This window comes from Xenia sp. Carnegie-2017, unplaced genomic scaffold (genome assembly GCF_021976095.1).
Source record: "Xenia sp. Carnegie-2017 unplaced genomic scaffold, XeniaSp_v1 HiC_scaffold_3, whole genome shotgun sequence".
Taxonomy (NCBI): Eukaryota; Metazoa; Cnidaria; class Anthozoa; order Malacalcyonacea; family Xeniidae; genus Xenia; species Xenia sp. Carnegie-2017.
Window position 1 is genome coordinate 8,916,706 of NW_025813493.1, and position 20,441 is coordinate 8,937,146.

At 34.0% G+C, this 20,441-nt stretch overlaps 1 long non-coding RNA gene and 1 pseudogene across 1 annotated transcript; both read right to left on the bottom strand.

The window, feature by feature from the left end:
- Positions 1-89: 89 nt before the first annotated feature.
- Positions 90-12,915, bottom strand: LOC124454849 (annotated as a pseudogene).
- LOC124454863 lies at positions 218-19,921 on the bottom strand. The gene is made up of 2 exons (XR_006951626.1): positions 19,790-19,921; positions 218-310 (listed from the first exon to the last, which is right to left on the bottom strand). It is a non-coding gene; the product is annotated as an uncharacterized LOC124454863 (long non-coding RNA).
- Between the last annotated feature and the right edge of the window lie 520 nt (positions 19,922-20,441).

A 20,441-nucleotide genomic window follows, 5' to 3' on the forward strand; every position in this document is an offset into this window, starting at 1 on the left:
ACATGCACATAATTTTCGCATTTCATTCGGCGCATGTAAAATGCGACGTTTGAACTGGGCCTGAGAATAAAATATTCCAATTTTAAAAATTGCAGTCTTAAGGCTTTATTCTCACTGATGAAATAAATACAAGCAATATAGAAAAAAGCCGTTAGTAAAAAACTCCATAACTCATCAAGTCGACATATGCACATGCATAAATGGAAAGAACAAAAAATGAAGGAAATTAAAACAAAATTTTAATAGGAAACTTTTTGTACTATCAACTAATTCATAACTGTTTCACAAAAATTATGTGCAGTGATATCAACTTTGTCACGACTGTACCACAAGGTGTTGTGCAGTTATATCAACTAATCAATGACTATACCCACAAGTATGGTGTGCAGTCATATCAACTAAGCTGTCCCAAAGAGGACCAAATAATTATGTAAAAAAATGTTTATATTGTACGTTTCCTTCAAAATAATAGGCCTAATATCGATAAGTTTACTAGCAGTCACGTGGAAAATGAGAAAATAGACAAAAATTAAGTGAAGTTCAAATTGCTGTTCCGTTTGGAACACGTTCAGGAAGAAGATAAATGTAGGGAATTTCCAAAACTTTATTTCGCTTTTTGATTTTCTCAGAAATATCCTCCAGATTATTTTGAAAGCGTGATATGGCACCAAGGGCTTCCAAATCCTCCCAAGCAGTGCAGCTGTAATTACCTAAATAACGCTAAAAATATAGAAATACATAATTAAATGATTATTTTAATAGAGCTAGTTTGCCAATTAGAGTCTTAGTGTAGCATCGTTATCTAAGCCATACGCACAAAAATCTATACGGAAAATCTAAAGCAATTAGCATTAAATTAATGCATCAACTCGGGTTTTCAAAAGACAATGATTAATAGTATTACTTTTGATCATGAGTAACTAGAAATTCGAAAATGCATTAGATTGACTGTGTAAATGTGATAGTGCTGTTCCTTTCAAAAAATTCTTTGTTTCTTACTTAGACAGAACGAAGCAGTCACGTGAAATAAAATAATTGTTACTAATTAATAACGAAGAAACAATTAATACCTCATCTTCTGAAAATTTGGTCAATATATAAACTGTCGCTATTGCCTTGACTGCCTGAGATTTATTTGGAAGAGTTGATAGAATGGACTTTAATGTTGCTTCTCCTCTCTTGTTTGGTGGTGGCTTACGCATGATAGCAGGAGCATTAGGTGTGAAACCATAATGATCCTTTTGGCTGAAGTTTACTGCTGCATGTTGACAAGAAAACGTAAATATCAAACAAGTCAACAATTCTACAAGTTGCTCTCGAGACTCAAACTTAGCTGGGAGGTCGTGGGTTGGATTTCCAAGCGTCTCACGCCAACCGTTTTCATAAACATCAAGTATCCAAGTTTGAATTTCATCATCTTTCTTGACGTCGTCATCACTTTTATAGAAAATACCAACTATTTCACCTACAAAATTTTCAATAGCTTCCCACAGGGCGAGTCCGTCGTCACGATAATAATACTCAGGAAGTTTTGATGGATCATCAACTCCACGTTTTTTTAGATTCTTTGGTAAATTGTAATCCTGAAATGTGGTCTAATAAAGGCAAATGGAGTGGTGGTCTTTTAAAGGGAAATTTAATGTATGAAAACGTTTTGCCAAATGATTTCTCAATACAATTTTATTTGGAAAATTGGATTGATGTTATATTCATAAAAGAGGCAACAAACCTGCTTAAAGCATTTCTCCATGAACGTCACGTGACCACCACCTCCGAGTGACAGAGATTGGTCAACAATTCCTCCTGTACCAATCAACTCTTTCCTGCCAATAGTATCAATGGCTAGCACTCCATAGATGTGAGGTTGAAGTAACTTAAATATTGGATGAGCTGATGAAAGATTACGCCATGTTGACAATGCAAATGGTTCAGTTGTTAAGTGAGTGCGCAGTAAATGCGTACAAAGCTAAAAAAAGACGTTAAATACTTCAATTATCTGCCATAAAATGCTTGTGCAATATTTAACAAGTTTTTCACTTAAAAAGAATGCACTTTAATGTTCAAGTTATCTTTGTGCAGATAAATTATGTAGCTGAAAAAATAGTCCGTAGTTTGCTGTGTAAACTCAGATAAACGAACCTGGTGGAAATTAGATTCAGCAACGAAGCCAAAGCTTTGCTAGCATCCAATCATATGGGTTTGGTTCGTGTGGCGTCCATATTGGGTTCTCAGGACCTGGCTCTTGATTAATTTGGATTGCTATTGGCATGAGATGCCCTTCTTTATTCACATAGAATAGAGCAAGTGGGGCTGCGCAGTATCTTACATCAGCTTTATCATGTTTAAGATGATCAGGAGCTTGGTAACCAAAATCATCAAGAACAGGTCCACCATATGTTTTACATCCAACCAAAATTTCATAATCAACAATATAAATATGGCCATTCTAGATAAAATAAGTCAAAATTGTTATACTTATTAATAAAATACGACAATTCTGAGTATATACAAAATGTATATACAATGTGCCCTCACGGCTATCATCATAGTGCAATGGTGACTCATGCATTTGGGACACAGGATGTACGGTTATATATATATATTAAATCCCTCATGTTTTTCTTTTTAAACGTAAGCTGTGTGAGCAGTTAAATAATCGTTTCAGGGATGTTAAGTATACTTAACTTTAAAAATATTGTCGATCGGTGCATGCATGGAGAAATGATGCCTCGTAATGCTGCTTGAGAGCATGACGAAACATTTTTAAGACAAATGTTTATAACGTGACATAATGTCTTTTGAGCATATTTGTCTATCTTAGCAAGATTTCATAAGTCTATAGAATATGTTTTCTTATAGCACCAATTTGGAAAACTATGCATCGTGAGACAGCAAAGTGTTATTATAAACTTTAAATATCATATTTTGTGTAAGAAGGTTGTAGTTTAAAGCCCAGTTTAGCTAAGGAGTTTCCATAGTGATGTAGCAACAGTGCCAAAATGTAGATCCAAAGTAAGTATTCAGATCTTTTATTGTGCTGTAACCAACATATAAAACGGTGGAGTTATTCATGAATTTGAAACCACTTCTCAATGTAAAAGTATCACAAGTACAACATATATGAGCTTCTAACCTTTATTTCTTGTTGCAAAGTGTTTCCTCTATCAAGAAACGCCTTGACATCATTGTCAGTTACGGGAATTTGCTTGGTATAGCGTCACATCGTGTGATACTAACTGGATTAGCACTATTCAAGAACTGGTAGGCAAACCAGCGATCTTGATCCCAGGAGCTTTCATAAGCTGGAAGATCACCTAGTAGCCATTCGTGATATAGACTTTTGTAATCGTCATAACTGTCCCAATCTTCAAATAGCATTGCAACTTTACCGATGCCCAAATTGGCTAAAGCAGTCAATCTGCTCCTCTTATAGGATCTGGTAAGTATATAAATAGAATTTTTTGAACATAATATTGCTGATGTGCGATATAAAGCTTATTTTACAACATAGCTGTAGATTAATATTATCTATTTAGTCATATATAGTCGAGTTATCAAAGGCCATGAATAAGCAGGGATGAAAATATTTGCTTTTGTGATAATATATTCCATCAAAACATCCATACCATCATCTATTAAAAATTTTTTGAGAGTTCAGTGTGTAAATACAGTTATTAACATAATTAGCATAACATCAGATACATTATATAGGTAACACCATTACTTTCGAATTTTTAAATAAAAATGGCCAGGGTTGCGTCAGTAACACATTGTATAACTTCATTGTAAAAATTTAACTCTACGGTGGTTGAATTTTGACTTATTTTTAAAAAATGCACAGATTTATCATTAAATAAAATGTTCAACAATTAACATGTTTATGCACATAAACAAGTACAACAACACCAATTTAATAATGCTTTCGCAGTTCATATTTCTCTGCTCTGACCTTGATTTTTCATCAGTAAACTGGACGTCTCTAGGAAGATCGTCATGAGTTTCAGCTTTAATACTCCCAGGCATGTGATCTGTTACCCAATCCCATTGATATATTTCCTTTCTTTGCTTTAGTTCTTTTTGGCGTTGCTCGGCAACTACCGGTGGCATATCATGGAATGGTAAATTTGCTACACGATATAGAAATATTTTAGAGTTTTTAACTGAAGTTTTAATTTTACACTTCGTTGAACTAGCACATTTAACTAAAGCATTTACTAGTTTGCTTTATGCAAGTTTGCTGGTTTGATTGCCGAGTCATTTTTAATTTTCAAGCCATCCTTATTTACAAACTGTATAAAGAATTTTATGAATAGCTTCGTTTGTTTTTATTGCACAAATAGGTCACTTTTCATTATTGTTTGGGACAAAGTAAAATAATTTTCACGAATTTCTTTTTCACTTTACTGTAAGATAGTAACTACGAAATGATATATTCCGAATCAATATTTTACTGTGGGGTGGGGAAGAGAGAGGAGTAAGTGGCGTGATGCTACTTTTTCACAGGGTAATTTTTGAAAGGTGTGGAGACAATTTTGAAACATAAAATGACTCTAGCTTATCAAATATTTCACCAAGATGACACGCTAAAATGAAGTATTTGGAATGAAATTTGAGACATTTTTTATTCTACTCTTCCACTTCATCAACAACGATAAAGAAAACAAATCAAAGAAAACTCTGATTAAAATAACAAATGTACATTGCGATATATGTACCTTCTCCAGGCAACAAAACAATTTCATTGATTACCCATCTGTAACACGGGAAAGCAAATACACCACTTTGGGTTGAGCTATTAATAGTTACCTAGAAAAAACCCCACAAAATCTAAAGTTTCATTGATTCAACTTACGGATACAAGTAGAATTAGTGAAATTTTCACCAGTATAAACAAGAAAATGTTAAATTTATCGATATATGAACTCAAAATTTCAAGAATATTGTTTTCACAGGTTAATTTTTTCGCTCAGTTTTTTACCATATTTGCCATAAAATTGTAGCGAGGTGAATATTTCCTCCAGAAAGATTCAAGGAGAAAAACAAAACTGTTCAATAACAAAATCAATAGTTCACATTATTGATCGATAGGTTACATAAGGACGTCATTTTATTTAAATCATTTAAAACCACAGTCAAATTTTTTATCATTCACATTGACAATTCTTTTTTTGGTGAATACTAAATGCTAAACAATTCATAAACCAGGTCCAGTAAGTGAGAAGGTCTAACAATTCAGCTCTTCATCTTGTAAAATTGACAAAACTAAATTTGATTCCTGTCATTAAGAGGAATACAAAACTCGCTAAATCCCTGTAGGGAACATAAACTAAGTGTAAAAGATTTCTAGGGAGTATGTATGAGTCAAACAGGATCAATGTGATATTTCTTAGCACTGCACTTGACGAAATAAATAAATCGAGATTTTCAACTACTGGACAAAGAAAAAAATCTACATCAAATTGTACCTTTTCTACAAACCAGTCAGGGTCTTCAGACGTCAATGGAATCCAAGACGGACGGGCATTAAGTTCTACAAGTTGGACATCACCAACATCAAATGCTTCCACTCTATAGAGGTCATTACTTCCACGTTCGAAGTCTTTGTGAAACAATTTGTCAAGTTTCAAGTAATCTGTGCGACCTTTTGGGCCTAAACAATAAACATTCAAATTTCGTAGTCAGGTCAGTATATGTGGACTGCACCAATAAGCTTAAATACACGGGATATTGATTTCTTACGTCATACTTGCATATTTAAAGTTGTATATATGTGTTATAAATGATGAATTTATCTTCTCACCAGTTAATCTGATATATACAGTGGCATCAGTAGCAGCACCCTCTCGTTTACCAGTTTCAATTTGAATTGCGTAAAGAGCATTGTCATTAGCTGGAGTTAGAGTGCCCATCTTCATTTTCCTTAGCATCTGTACATGGTTGTACACCTCAACACGTATTTGGCCGATGCTGTTGTAATCTTCCGGCGACTCGGCTTTTAACAATCCCAGTGATTCCGGCTGACGCTCGATATTGAAAGTCGTACTAAACGTAATTATAAACTGATATTATTTACTGATCAATGTAAAAGTAGTATATATTTTGTTTACTATTTGCGAAAGACCAAAGGTAAAGTTTACTATATAATATGCTTATAAATACCATACGTACATAATACAAATAGCAAAGTATATTTCGAACTATATTATATTTTTGTTTGCTTGATAAAAATTCATTACACTAAAAAATTCTTAAAAAGTCAAACACAGTTTACGTAGGTATTGTTTTCATACTTGTTTGGCAATTGCCATTTGCCAAAATCAAAGAAGAAACAGTTGTATTGACGTCAGTTTGTTTGTTGCAAAGCTAATAACACAACTAACCGCTCTAGTACATCTGGGGATAATGGAGTGTTTATGGTAACAGTGGCTAGATCCAGCCATGGATGTGTTTCCTTATCCCATAAGATTCCTGCGTGATAAATAGTTGCTGTGTCTTCAGGGGATTGATCGTGAATTTGGATTTGCAGGCGATAGGTAACCGGTTTATTTTTCAGGCGTTCAACGTATTCCTTACGAAGATAGTCATCTGGTCGCTTCTCGTTCTCGTGACGACTAAAAATCCTAATCAAAATTTCATTGTATTTGATAGAAATAATGTTGAACATGGACCCCCCCCCGTCATGCATATGTCAGCTTAAATGATCCAGGGTGGTGCAGAATGCTTTGTACAATGCTTTCTGAAATTGATAAATGTTGTTGTCGTTGACTTCTTTAGTTTTATAATAAGTATAAATTGCTATTGATAATTTATGATGCAAATTCAGTTCCTCAAGTTTCAAATCTTAATCACTGTAAAATACCAAGATATAATAACTTTTCTAGATTCTATATATATATATTCACCGTGAAAGATGGGTACATTTATGCAAACAAAGTTGTTCTCGGTAAAGAAATGATATATATGTGCATCGTAGAACATTACTTTTTATAAATGTCGAAATACAAACCAGATATTTCTTTGTTCTTCTTCAGTCAGCCTTCCGCTTGCATTTTCCTCTTTTACTTCTACGTCACCTGGAACTGCTCGATATCTACAATATCGAACTTTACCATCTTTTGCTTTGAAATACATGGTTAACTGAGAATAATAGTAGAGATGAGCAAATGAGTCAGGTGCTCGACGCAGTGCCTCCACCAGATTGTAGTAACTAGCAAAACAGACAATGTTTCGAATGATCAAGATTTCAGGTTTTAAGTATGCATGGTGAATATAGTCCATAATAAGTTTCTATACCAACAAGAAAACATGCAAAACCATTATCTTTATGAAAATGTGAAAGTTAGGATGGTGTGAGCAGATTTTTAGTTTCATTTACTAGAATAAAGAAAAATGTAAAGATAATCGTTGTTTTTACTTGCAGGCTGTAGCGTAGCTAGCCCGACTCTTTACTCTCGTTATGCAAATATTTTTGTATTAACAATTAATATCGTGAGAACAATATATTTCTAGAGAAATGAATGATGGTAATTCTTTATAATTTACATAGCTGGAGTAAATCTGCAGGATGGCTATCCTACAGCTGGCAGGTTAATTAATAAAATAATGTATAAGTAAATGATATATCCAAATTAAATGAAGTTGCACAGCTTTATTTATTTTAAAGTTTTCTGCTGCATATCTGGTGATACAAATGCTTACTAGTAAGGATTTTTGTAGACGTATTCTTTTGCAGTGTCTCCTTCATTTACTGGAAGAAAGTCGTCCAAACTGTTGACATCCCAAAAGATATTGGCCTCGCCTGTATTCATGACGATATCCAAAGGACTTATGTCGTCGGCGTCCGCAAATTTAATTGAAAATGATCTGGCGTCAGCTCCAGCATCATCAGTGAATTTGAGATTTCCATGTCGCAACCTTGCATTGAATTGGCGACCTATTTGTTCAAAAATGCTGTTATCCCCTTTAAAATTTTTACAAACAATATTATCTTTGATGTGTCATATGTTGCTTTAGTTCTATATGTAGTTTTCTGCTTCATCTGCGTGGCTCTGTAATTATAGCTACAATGCATTCCTTTTATCTGTGATGTGTATAAGAGCAAAGTTGCTTGTGGTCCATGTCACATCATGCATAAAATTAAAAAAAGAAAAATTTAAAAGATAAACTGCATTATTTTTGTGTGCGATCATCTTATACATGCTTTTGGAAGCCTGTATAATTTATTTAGTTAATTATTTCAATAAATTGCCTCAATCCATGGTATGAACTTAATGCACCGTATTTCTAGCTTTAATTTATTTTAAATGTATGGTTTTCATGATCTTTCTGATATCAGTAGACAATGAAAGCTTTTCATGTAAAAGTTCATTTAAATTCTTCACATGACATTTTACCTCTTTCTTACAACAGTAGGGTGCTCTTAAATCGAACATCTTCCCCATTAAAGAAAGCATAATTTTTAGAGCCCTTCATTGGACCCCTTCAGTGTCGTCGCCAAAATAACAAAATTTTAAGAATAATGATGTGTAATAAAAAAAGACAACTACATATACTTTTGAAGATATTGAATGCAAAAGTATTCTTACCCAATTACATGATATGAGCACCTCCAGCAGATTTAAAATGTACATGATTGCTCATATAAAACATATATTTGTTACGAAATAAAGAAATCATATCAAATTATCATGAATTTTAAATAAATGTACGGAATCTTACTTTAAGTTAACAGGCAACCAAAATCAAAGATTGTTAAAAAAGTATGAAAAAACTGTGATTTAATTCTCACCAGCTTTAAAAAATTCATGTTCTGGAAATTTCGGATCATCAACAATCTTTATTGTGCCAACACCACCAGTTCCAACTGTGTGTGTTGCTCTACGAAAACAACGGAACATTGTCGCTGCTGTAAAGATAGCTTTGAACTTCTTTTTTTGATGCTCTAATTTAAGTCCTCCAAATATTGGGTATTTCCGTGGTGGCTTAAAAGAAAGAAGTGGAAATTATATCAAACAGGTTCTAGGTATGACGTAAAATCTTTTTACATAACAGAGAAAAAAACATTGAGTTTTTTTAGTGCAAAATTAAATTTCTCAAAACTTGCAGAGTAACTTTTAGCTACAAATCGAAACGCTTCTGACAACCTGGAATTTTTTTCCCGTGATACTAGAGAATTTTTAGTGCAGTTTTAAACACAACACAGAAATCCAGGGATCAAACGGTATTTTATACTGTTTATAGGAGTAGAAATAAAGTTCTAGAAGTAGAATGGTACGTTTCTATCTTAGTACTTCAATACAAGAAAAAAAACTTCAGCTAACACAAGTCTCTTCATAGTTATCTTGTGGAATGGGGTATGCCAATTTTTACACATAAAATTCAAAAAAAGTAAAAATATACCGTGTGTTCATCTTTTATCCTCCTCTCGAGCTCTTCTTTTCCAAACTTTTCAGCAAATAATTCAAATCCAAGATTAAGCCCTATGAAGCACGACATTCATTTCATATTATTGTTAAATATTTACAATTTATAATCATAAAGTGAACCGGATATTAAATGAGATATGTGACATAGCTATATATAACACTTTATAATTACGACCTACCAGGCATTTTGCTAAAACAAGAATGTTTACGTTGTTGTATACGTCAGCAGCTAATTCAATGAAATTTCACCTATATTTGAAATAATAACTGGAATTACGTAAATTTCCTGGAGGATATGGAATATTTCAAAAAAAGCTCTTCGTAAAACCCACTAAATACTTCATCATTATTAAATGCAATCTTGGTTATTGACTGGATACAATTAAAGTCAATGTTAGCCCGGAAAAGTGAAAAAAGGCGTTTGTATATATTTATGTCCGCGAGTCAGCCTTGCCTTTAATTTTTGCAGTCAATGCTTGTGACTTCCGCCAAAGAGCACAATATTTATGACAGACTATTTTATTTTAAAAGATATTCTCATTTTTTGGTTGGAAGTCAGAAACTAACATCTTTCTAATGCGAATTATCAGTTTGCAGGTAAAAATTTTATTTAATAAAAAGAATAATAGGTTTTGTGAATGTGGAAACTATTAAAGATAGCATTTTATTGACGAAGAAAGAAATTTGATATTTCTTATGACGCGCTATTAATACTTCGCAGCCGTACTGTCTTGGTACAAGATTATTAATATTGCGATGAAAAACATGCCAGATTAATAAAGTTTTACCCTGTTACCAATAATTTTTGACATAATTTTGATCTAACACCCGGGGCTCCAATTTTTTGTCAAGAGTAAACAAGCCTTGGTACAAATATGCTTTATACGTTGAGGGATATGATTTTCTCTTTATGAGTCGATGTGAATTCTTAAACAAGGAACACTACTTGTTTGTTAAAACGGGAAATACAACATGTATCTCTGTAAAAAGATGAAAAGGCGGTGCGCAGTCAGTAAATGAGCGAACAAGTAATAATTTAGGAATAAAACCGGAAAATAAACTTATTACGACTGAAGAAAAATTTAAAACTAGTTGGGATTTTGGTCGCGCCTACAATTGCCGGAAGTGAGCGTCCGCCCTGTTCTTGGGTAGTAAAGAAAGTGAAAGAATTTTATTATAATTAATATGGCGAAAATTGTGTTATCCAGCTTAAAAATGCTTTTTATGAAGTTTAAATGAACTGTCTTCGTCATTTTTATGTGTATATGAAAGACAAGGTAATAAACGATTCTTTTGTCGACTCTTTGACTTAAGAATCTAATCTTACAGCACAATTTGGATGCGATATTTTTGTGAGTATACTCAGCTGTTTCGACTCGTAGCCTCGTAGGTTTTAATTTATCTTGGTACTTCTAAAGCAATACGTGTAAAGCTTTACCTAGATATATTATATAGTATTTTTACGTATGTAAAATGTAAAATCAGTAATACTATATACTTAAAACATAGCATGCGATTTAATAAAGGTATTGTACAAATAATCAAAATATTGTAGGTATTGAACAATTCAGACAACATTTCTTGTCTTCAATAATGAGATGATAATGGATAAATACTGAATCAAACTATACTGCTTCATTAAGTTCATATAAAAGATTAACAACATGCAGTGTATTTATTTCAATTTTTAGGAGTGAAAAGTGAAAACCTCCGCCCAATTAGTTGTTACTTATTGTTGATCGGTCATTATCCACTAAGTTTGTTGGGCAGCTGTAGGTCTTTCAACAAAAACACTTCCTAGTGATTTCAAGTTTCAATTGTTTGTATACGAGAAAGTAGATAGCAGTGAGTAAATTCTCATTATTCCTGAAAATCATGTAAACATTTTTACAGTTTGTACAAAAAACATACACTCTGAAAACAGGACTGACTAGGTTATAAACCATATGTCCATATGTACATGAATTTCTTTACTTTATTCTTGCAATTTTGCATGTCAATTTTTTTAGAGATATTTTATTCACAGCGTTCGAACATGAAATGCAAATTAACTTCTTTATTATTGCTCCTTAAATTTTATTATTATTCATTATGTAAGCAATGTTGCTTTTGATTGGTCAACTGCCTGCAAATAATTCTCGATATCTGTAGGTATGACGTCATATCTACTAAGAACAGTTACTACAAATATCGACGCCAGTTTTGAAAAAAATTAAAACACTGGGATTTTTGTCAAAGTTTATAAAAACAATGTGAAAGCTTTTAAACAAAAGCGATTCCCAAAACACTGAAAAGCGGCGAAGCTGGCTTTAAACATATCTACAACATATTTAAACGAGACGAACTTGATTGGACCGTTTGACAAAAATAAATTAGCGAAGCTATACGTCAGCTTCGCTTTGGCGGATAACATTGACTTCTGTCTAAATATTTCTTAATATCATGCTCAGCCTCATCCAATAATTGTTTAGTATACATGTTTTTTAACAGTATGGAATATATCTTATATGGTGCCATTTATTCGTGGTATATATTGACTTCCTGGTTGCTTCTAGCCCTGACAATCTCAAATACCTTTCTACGACAACCTGCACGACTTTTTACATACTAAAATTCGCTATGTGCGTGGTGGTAAGAACTGGAAATTGACTACTTTGTCTAAACAACAGGAAGTCATAAAATGACGTCGGTGGCGCAGAGAAAAAGAATACAAAGCAATCATTGTACGAGATTGTAGTCATTTGCTACACCTCACTGCTTTTTGAGACACAAGATCACGTTTAACCAATTGATTGCATATGACGTTAATACACATTGCTACAGCGACACATAGGTGCTGAATGTTTTCACTTACTTAGCTAATGCATTCACACAGACACTTGCATTTAAACAGTTTTTGCAAGATGGTTTCAGCGAACATGACGATTTTACAGATTGTAAGATTGTCAAAGCAATCATTGTACGAGATTGCGTATGCAAATTTTTGTCTTTAAATTATTTGGTCTACCCAAGAACACGCATCAACAGCAAGAATTTGTCTTAACTTTTGTTTCGCTTCAGAATGGTTTTAGTTTTATTTTTTCGGTTTATGCTTATATAATTAATTCTTGTGCTTACGTCGACGCAGTTGTTGCAATTTCCGCTCAAACCTTGGCTTATTTAAATTATTAAAAATCATTGCTCAGTCAAATCAAATTTGTTAACAGGATTTTCCAAACATTTTCATTCGCTTTCAAATATATTTTCACACAAACTCCCATTTCACCGTCATCTCGCTTTAACGGGCATTTTGTAAATCTTAACTTGAAATGTTCTACGACAAAACGTATTGAAAAAAAACCTCCTACTACGGCAAGACAGTAGTTCTTTACTTTGGTTCATTTACGTTAATTGTCAAAGTGCGACCAATAGATTTAGAAAAGAAAGCATCTTATAACAAAAATTAGCCAGCTTACCTTTGACTTTTTAGTAAACTTGTCAACTTCTTAGCGCTAGCTTATCCGAAGCCTGATAATGTCAAATCAGTAATGGCCTTAAAGAAAGCTTTTCTGGTCTTTTACACTTAGTCATTTGCTACACCTCACTGCTCTTTGAGTCACAAGGTCACCTTTAACCAATTGATTGCACATGACGTTAATATACATTGTTACAGTTTTACATAGGTGCTGAATGTTTTCACTTACATAGATAATACGTTCACACAGACACTTGCATTTAAACAGTTTTTGCAAGATGGTTTCAGCGAACATGACGATTTTACAGATTGTAAGATTGTCAAAGCAATCATTGTACGAGATTGCGTATGCAAATTTTTGTCTTTAAATTATTTGGTCTACCCAAGAACACGCATCAACAGCAAGAATTTGTCTTAACTTTTGTTTCGCTTCAGAATGGTTTTAGTTTTATTTTTTCGGTTTATGCTTATATAATTAATTCTTGTGCTTACGTCGACGCAGTTGTTGCAATTTCCGCTCAAACCTTGGCTTATTTAAATTATTAAAAATCATTGCTCAGTCAAATCAAATTTGTTAACAGGATTTTCCAAACATTTTCATTCGCTTTCAAATATATTTTCACACAAACTCCCATTTCACCGTCATCTCGCTTTAACGGGCATTTTGTAAATCTTAGCTTGAAATGTTCTACGACAAAACGTATTGAAAAAAAAACCTCCTACTACGGCAAGACAGTAGTTCTTTACTTTGGTTCATTTACGTTAATTGTCAAAGTGCTACCAATAGATTTAGAAAAGTAAGCATCTTATAACAAAAATTAGCCAGCTTACCTTTGACTTTTTAGTAAACTTGTCAACTTCTTAGCGCTAGCTTATCCGAAGCCTGATAATGTCAAATCAGTAATGGCCTTAAAGAAAGCTTTTCTGGTCTTTTACACTTAGTCATTTGCTACACCTCACTCTTTTTGAGTCACAAGGTCACCTTTAACCAATTGATTGCATATGACGTTAATATACATTGTTACAGTTTTACATAGGTGCTGAATGTTTTCAATTACATAGATAATACATTCACAAAGACACTTGTATTTAAACAGTTTTTGCAAGATGATTTCGGCGAACATGGCGATTTTACAGATTGTAAGATTGCCTAAAGTCAGTGGCGCACAGAAAAAGAATACAAATCAATCATTGTACGAGATTGCTTATGCAAATTTTTGTGATTAAATTATTTGGTCTACCCAAGAACACGCATCAACAGCAAGAATTTCTCTTAATTTTTGTTTCGCTTCAGAATTGTTTTAGTTTTAGTTTTTTTCGGTTTGTGCTCTTTTAATTAATTCTTGTGCTAACGTCGACGCAGTTGTTACAAGCTTCAATCATGTACAGGTAAAAGCAAACTTGAATACAAATTTGTCATTACAGCCATATCTATAAATAATAAGGCATATTCTGGTCATTTAAGCAAAAACAGAAATTGCCAGAATGGTTGCAATATTCATTACGCTTTACGAATGTTCAAGAGAGCAAACTTACATTCAATTAACAATTGTAGGAAAAGCCGATTGACAACATCTTATATGTATTACATTAAATAAACTCGACAGCACAAAACGAGTTTCAATTATGAGCATTTTACTCCTTGTACTCACTTGCTACCTAATTATTAGTATAAACATAAGAATAACGGAGAGTTAGGATAATCTTGTGCTTAAACTTACGTTTATTTCGCAAGTGAGGAGAAGAAGGTGATAGTATAGTTCCGAGTGCACATAGGTATAAATAAACACTAGTGAAAGAATGAATCGAACTCTAATCAGAAAGGCGAAATATCAGAAACGTTTGTTAGATCTATTTATTAATCGTTGGAGAACGGAATATCTTTTAAGTGTCAGAGAGACTTCACGCTTACTTCATGGAGCACAGAAGGAGAAGATAGCTGTCGGAGATGTTAGTAGATAAGGTGCAGCTTTGTCACACTTTTGTCACAGAGCTCTTACCCGTGCCAGTTAGTTTCCAGTCCCCTGAAGTTGATCGGTGCGCGCGCATGTCAACCGGAAATAGGATTTAATAAACATGGCATGGCATTGGATGGCGTGAAAATCGGAAATACGAGAAAGCTGGAAGTTGCATGCTATTGACAAAGTGACATTAGATCCGTTTCCTTTTCTCAATCGAAGGTAAAAACGGTAGAAAACAAGGTAATTGCATTTTATAGTTTATACTTTATCGAAAGGTTTACATTTTATCTCTTGAAACAAATGGAATTGAATGTAGACATTGATCTGGCATTAAGAATGAACAAATTGACTTTGGAGTCAGAAAAGGATGAAATAACTGTACGTCAAAGTTTGTTAGAAAATAAACTTTTAGACTGCTATGTTGAAGAAATTGCTGCAATGATAAACGCTGAAGTAAATAAGAACTGCAATGGATGCATGATTGATCACCACTCTCAACTCGAGCATGACTGTCTCATGATGGAGCATGACGAGCGTATGTTGTTGCATTTTGATGATGCCCTGGAAAGCGTGTCCGAAGAGATTGTGATCAAAGATTTTATGAAAAGCATTGAAGATGTCAAGCCACCCGTTAACGGACTTGAGATACTAAAATATACTTGTAAAGATTGGCTTAAAATATTTGTTTCAGATAAAAAGAACAAACTTGAAACGCGAGTCGTTAAGCTTTTGTAAATATATATTATTTATTCCTGTTCGATTCGTAAGGTCAAACAACAAACTTGAAACACGAGTCGTTAAGCTTTTGTAAATATATATTTTTATTTATTCCTGTTCGATTCGTAAGGTCAAACCATTACACATTGTTCTAAATGAAATATAAGAAACATGTATGAATTTACTGCTTACATGTTAGCACTTCTGTATACATATACGTAAGCGATGTAATATTACATAGAAAAAAACATTTTACGACAACTACAAACGAATTAAAACTTACTCGATAAGATCTTTTATGAGACGATACATGCCCACACGAGGGTTTTACAAGATAATCATCACAGTGATCACATTTTTCTAAAAAATAAAATCGACGCCTCTGTTAAAGTTAATACAAACACTCTAAGGAACAGAAAAAAGACAAACGGTACTTACTGAAGGTATAAAACGACGCTTATGGCGAGGCCATCCTTCTTCGATTGCATGTTTGGATATTGCATCTTCACAAAGGCTCTCTGTTTCGTAAGTGGTTGAGATACACTACACATGCGCTTCAGATGTGACCTTCGTTGCCATCTCGCAAATGTAAATTATAAATTACCATTGAATAGTATGACCTTGAATAATGTGGCGTGGGTAAGATCTGTGCAGTATCCTAGCTTTTAACTCTGTCCTTCTTAGATTTACAAACATTATTTTTATTATTACTTTTATGCGTTTGTTTTACTGTTTGCTAGAGATCGTATTAGGAGAATTTAAACCAAGAAGTTAGGGCAATCAACTGATAAAAGTGCAACGCGCGTTTGATATTGATATTGCAGTAATTGATACCACAAGCCTATCTGCCTATAGTGGTTTAAATTTATTAACTTATGCATTCAAGATGCGATGTGGCACAACAATTTTAGTTGTTTCAGGCTTAAAATAACCGGTTTACTGCTGAAAGTCGCGTATATAGGTAGAAGTGTGCCGTAAGCGTAATATTATTCGAGCTATTTCATGCATCATCACTTTAGGGAATTTCCTTTTCATCTTATGAAGGCGCAAAATATTTCAAAACATCGAGCTTCGCGCAGTATGTATAGCTCTAAGAGGCTTTCTCGGCATGTTTCCATTAAACAGATAGAGATAGAAACAATAGCAGAGGATTTTGCAGCTATGCAATATTAAAGTAATTTTCACACTAAACTGAAAATGAAAAGATTTTATTGAACAACGTCACTTCAAAATAAGATACAAGTTATTATGAAACGAATTCATCTAACAAAGTTAATCTTCTTCATCATTGGCAATCTCACCAAAGCTGTACTCTTTAAAAGTCTGTTGATGAGAAACTTTCTCTTATCAATAGCTGCTTCCATAGCTTCCTGTGGATCAAAGTCGTCATTTTCTATAAACCCTTTCTTTGTATGCATTATTTTTCTGTGGATGGGATCTTTTTCAGTTGGTTTATCCACATAAGACGTTGCATATAAATACTTTCCAATTCTTTTGAAGTTTTGGTAGAATGTTAGAATATGCTTGATTTTCAGCTGTCTGCTCATCCAGACCACTGTTCACAAGGCTTTCCTTCATCTCATCGAAATCTACATTACTTCTTTCCCTTGCTTCTTCTATCAAAGGTATCCAAGGATCAGTTTTCTCCAGTTTCAGCCTCATTTTCTATTGACATTGAACTTTCAGATTCATCTGTTGAACTTGTAGAAACATTATCTTCGAAATGCATTCCCTGACTGTCTGAATCTGATTGAGACATTTTTCCTCATCCCTTAGTGGACAGTATTCTTTTCGTGTCTGCGTAAGTTGAAAGCTCGATTAAATACTTTTCCACAATATCTGCAGCTCATTTCGCCGGCACTGCTTTTTTAGAAATGAGACATTTTATGTAGCAATGTGCATTTGTGGGCAAATGAGCAAGTGTGTTGAAGCAGTTATGAGCATTTGAGCAAGTGCTCATAAGTAATTATGAGCATCAATGAGCATTGCTCATCTGCTCATAAGAGAATAGGTTTAAACTATTGTATATAAATTATACCAAGTTGTTATCATGTATTCATTTATGGGTATTGCTCATTTAAACTCCCTCCCCCCCTGCTTTATGATAGCAACTTGGTATAATTTATATACAATAGTTTAAACCTTTATTCGTCTTATGAGCAAGCCATAAGGAAAAAACATACAGACAGCAAGGAATTCATTATGGAAAATTGGAAAAGTTACAAACAACTCTTGTGAACTATGAATGTTGCGAACTATGAATGTAGTTACAAAATGAATGAACGATTAAAAGACATGCCTATGCTTGTGAGGATTTTAAAGTAAACCCTCAAGTGCTTTTAAAATTTTTGTCATAAATATCTGCTAAAGTATGATGTGTTCATATGTAATCAAAAGAGATTTTGTTGTTTGATTCATGTAGATAATTAGAAAAATATTTAATAAAATTGTTCATTGTCCAATGTATTCTTATTGTGTGCACTTTGTTCACTATTTTACAAATACCTCCCATTCAAGCTAGTCGAATCATACCGTCTTTCTTTGAATATGTCAAAATGCTTACTAGCGCGAGTGGTTATAAAAGTGAAAGCAGAGCATGTTTGCTTTTATTTGCGAGACAATGGACGTACGTTTTAGAACACCTGCCAACTTTTATGTGTGTGGTCAAAGTCAGTCGGGCAAAAGCTATTTGGTTAGGTCGATGCTTTATAATTTAAATGAACTTTTTTATCCTGTTCCGAATAAAATTATTTACTGTTATGGTGAACGGCAAAGTGAATTTGGTGAAATGGAATCAAAAATTCCAAACATTTGCTTCGTCGAAGGATTCCCGGACAACTTATTTGATATTCTGGAAGGTTGTCAAAACTCTTTAGTGGTCGTTGACGATTTGATGTCAGAATGTTCTAGCGATCAACGAATGTCCGATTTATTTACCCGCGGGTCACATCACCGTGGCGTCTCTGTCATGTATCTAACACAAAATTTATTTCCGCCTGGTAAACAATCCCGAACAATCAGCTTAAATTCCCACTACATGATCATTTTTAAAAACCCCAGAGATTCGCTAGGTATCGCAACATTGGCACGGCAGATGTACCCAAAGAAAACGAATTACCTTTGGAGTCATTTCAAGACGCCACATGCCGCCCTTACGGCTATCTTTTGCTCGATTTGCATCAACTCACATCTGACAATATGCGTGTCAGAACAAATATCTTGCCCGGTGAAAAGCAGATTGTCTATGTACATAAGTGATAAGCATCGACATCGACAATCATTTAAACATTATGTCTAAACGAATTAGGAGCAATCTTCCGTACCTGCAAGTACTTGCAAAATCTAAGCCGAAAATTCGAAAGGTTATCATCGAACATGGACCATCTGATGTCATGTTGTGCATTTGTGAATGCGCAGTTAATGTGTTAAAAGGAACTGTACCGATATCTGCGAGTCAAAACGACGCTTGTTGAGGTATAAGAAACATCTCAGAGCCTTAGCGAACAAGAGAATTTCAAGAGCTAAAAGAAAAACTTTTAAATCAAAAGGAGGCAATCTACTGAGCGCCTTCCTACCGCCGGTTTTGAACGTACTAGGAGTTTGCTGAAATAATGAAGCATGCCAAGCGAATGATTTTAGTACCTGAAGACGTTTATAATAAATATGAACAAAAGCAAAATTTGAAGTTTCGCCAATTACGATGAACATGATGCAAAAGATACTCAACTCGCACATCCTTCACCAAGACGGTTTAAGTGACGATCAAAGGCAAAAACTTTTCAACACAAACTTTGAGCAATTCCTTAATTTGAAGAAACAAAAAGATATTCAGATACCCACAGTACGCGTGATGGATACAACCGACGGGGAAGAAAGAAATTCGGTAATAAACAACGAAGTGCGTACATTAGCTGACTCCGTCATTGTACAAAGTGTGCCGAAGACGATGCGTGAACGCGCAACAGCAATACTGCAGCGTCTCAAAACAAAGCCAGATATAATAACTTGGGATGATTCAGGACAAGTCAAACTTGACGGTGTTATTATTCCTCAATCAAATATATCAGACCTCATCAGCGACGCCGTAAGAGGGAGAAAGAATTTCAATCCTACAGGTTTTCTTTCGCGTTTTATCAAAAATAAACATTCCTCGCGATTTGGTTCGGAACGATGTAAGATGGGAAGAAGCTCAAATGGAAACTTCGCCCAATGAAGAAGACGGAATAGCCCACCACAGAGGCTCAAGAACGAAAATGACAACACCTAAAGCCACCCCTACACTAAAGAAAACTCGTTTACGTTGGATAGACTATTAAAATTTGACATGTAAAGATTTGTTTTGTTTAAATAAATTGAGCAGTTGATATCAATTTCCTGACTGTTATCATTAGAAAGTGCAAATAGAAAACACAGGCAATTAGCTTACACAAAGAAATTTTATTGATAATAAACGGCTCAAGCTTTTACAACAAATTTTATACTTGACTGAATGCTATCGTTTAGGGTTACACTAGTTTCTATATGAAAATGTCTGCTAACGAAACTTGATACCTTGTTATCGTTCTCAACAGTATTACCATCAAACATGTTTACAATCTTATTCATGCTATATCCTCGCACTCTATGGCTGAGGTAAAATATACAATATTGTCCACATACATCCGTCCAGATACTTTGCAATTGACGTTTATTAAACCCCCAATCATAATGTTTCAAATAATCTCTAAAGAACTTATGATATCGCCCTGGTGGTTGTCCATAGCTATCGAAGAATTCGGATTTTTCTTCTGAAGGAAAGTAAAAGGCAACCCAATGGGTCCCCGGTTTTCCGCTTACATCCGTGTTTGCGATAAATCCTTTTGGGTAGCTTTCGATTTCTTTAGG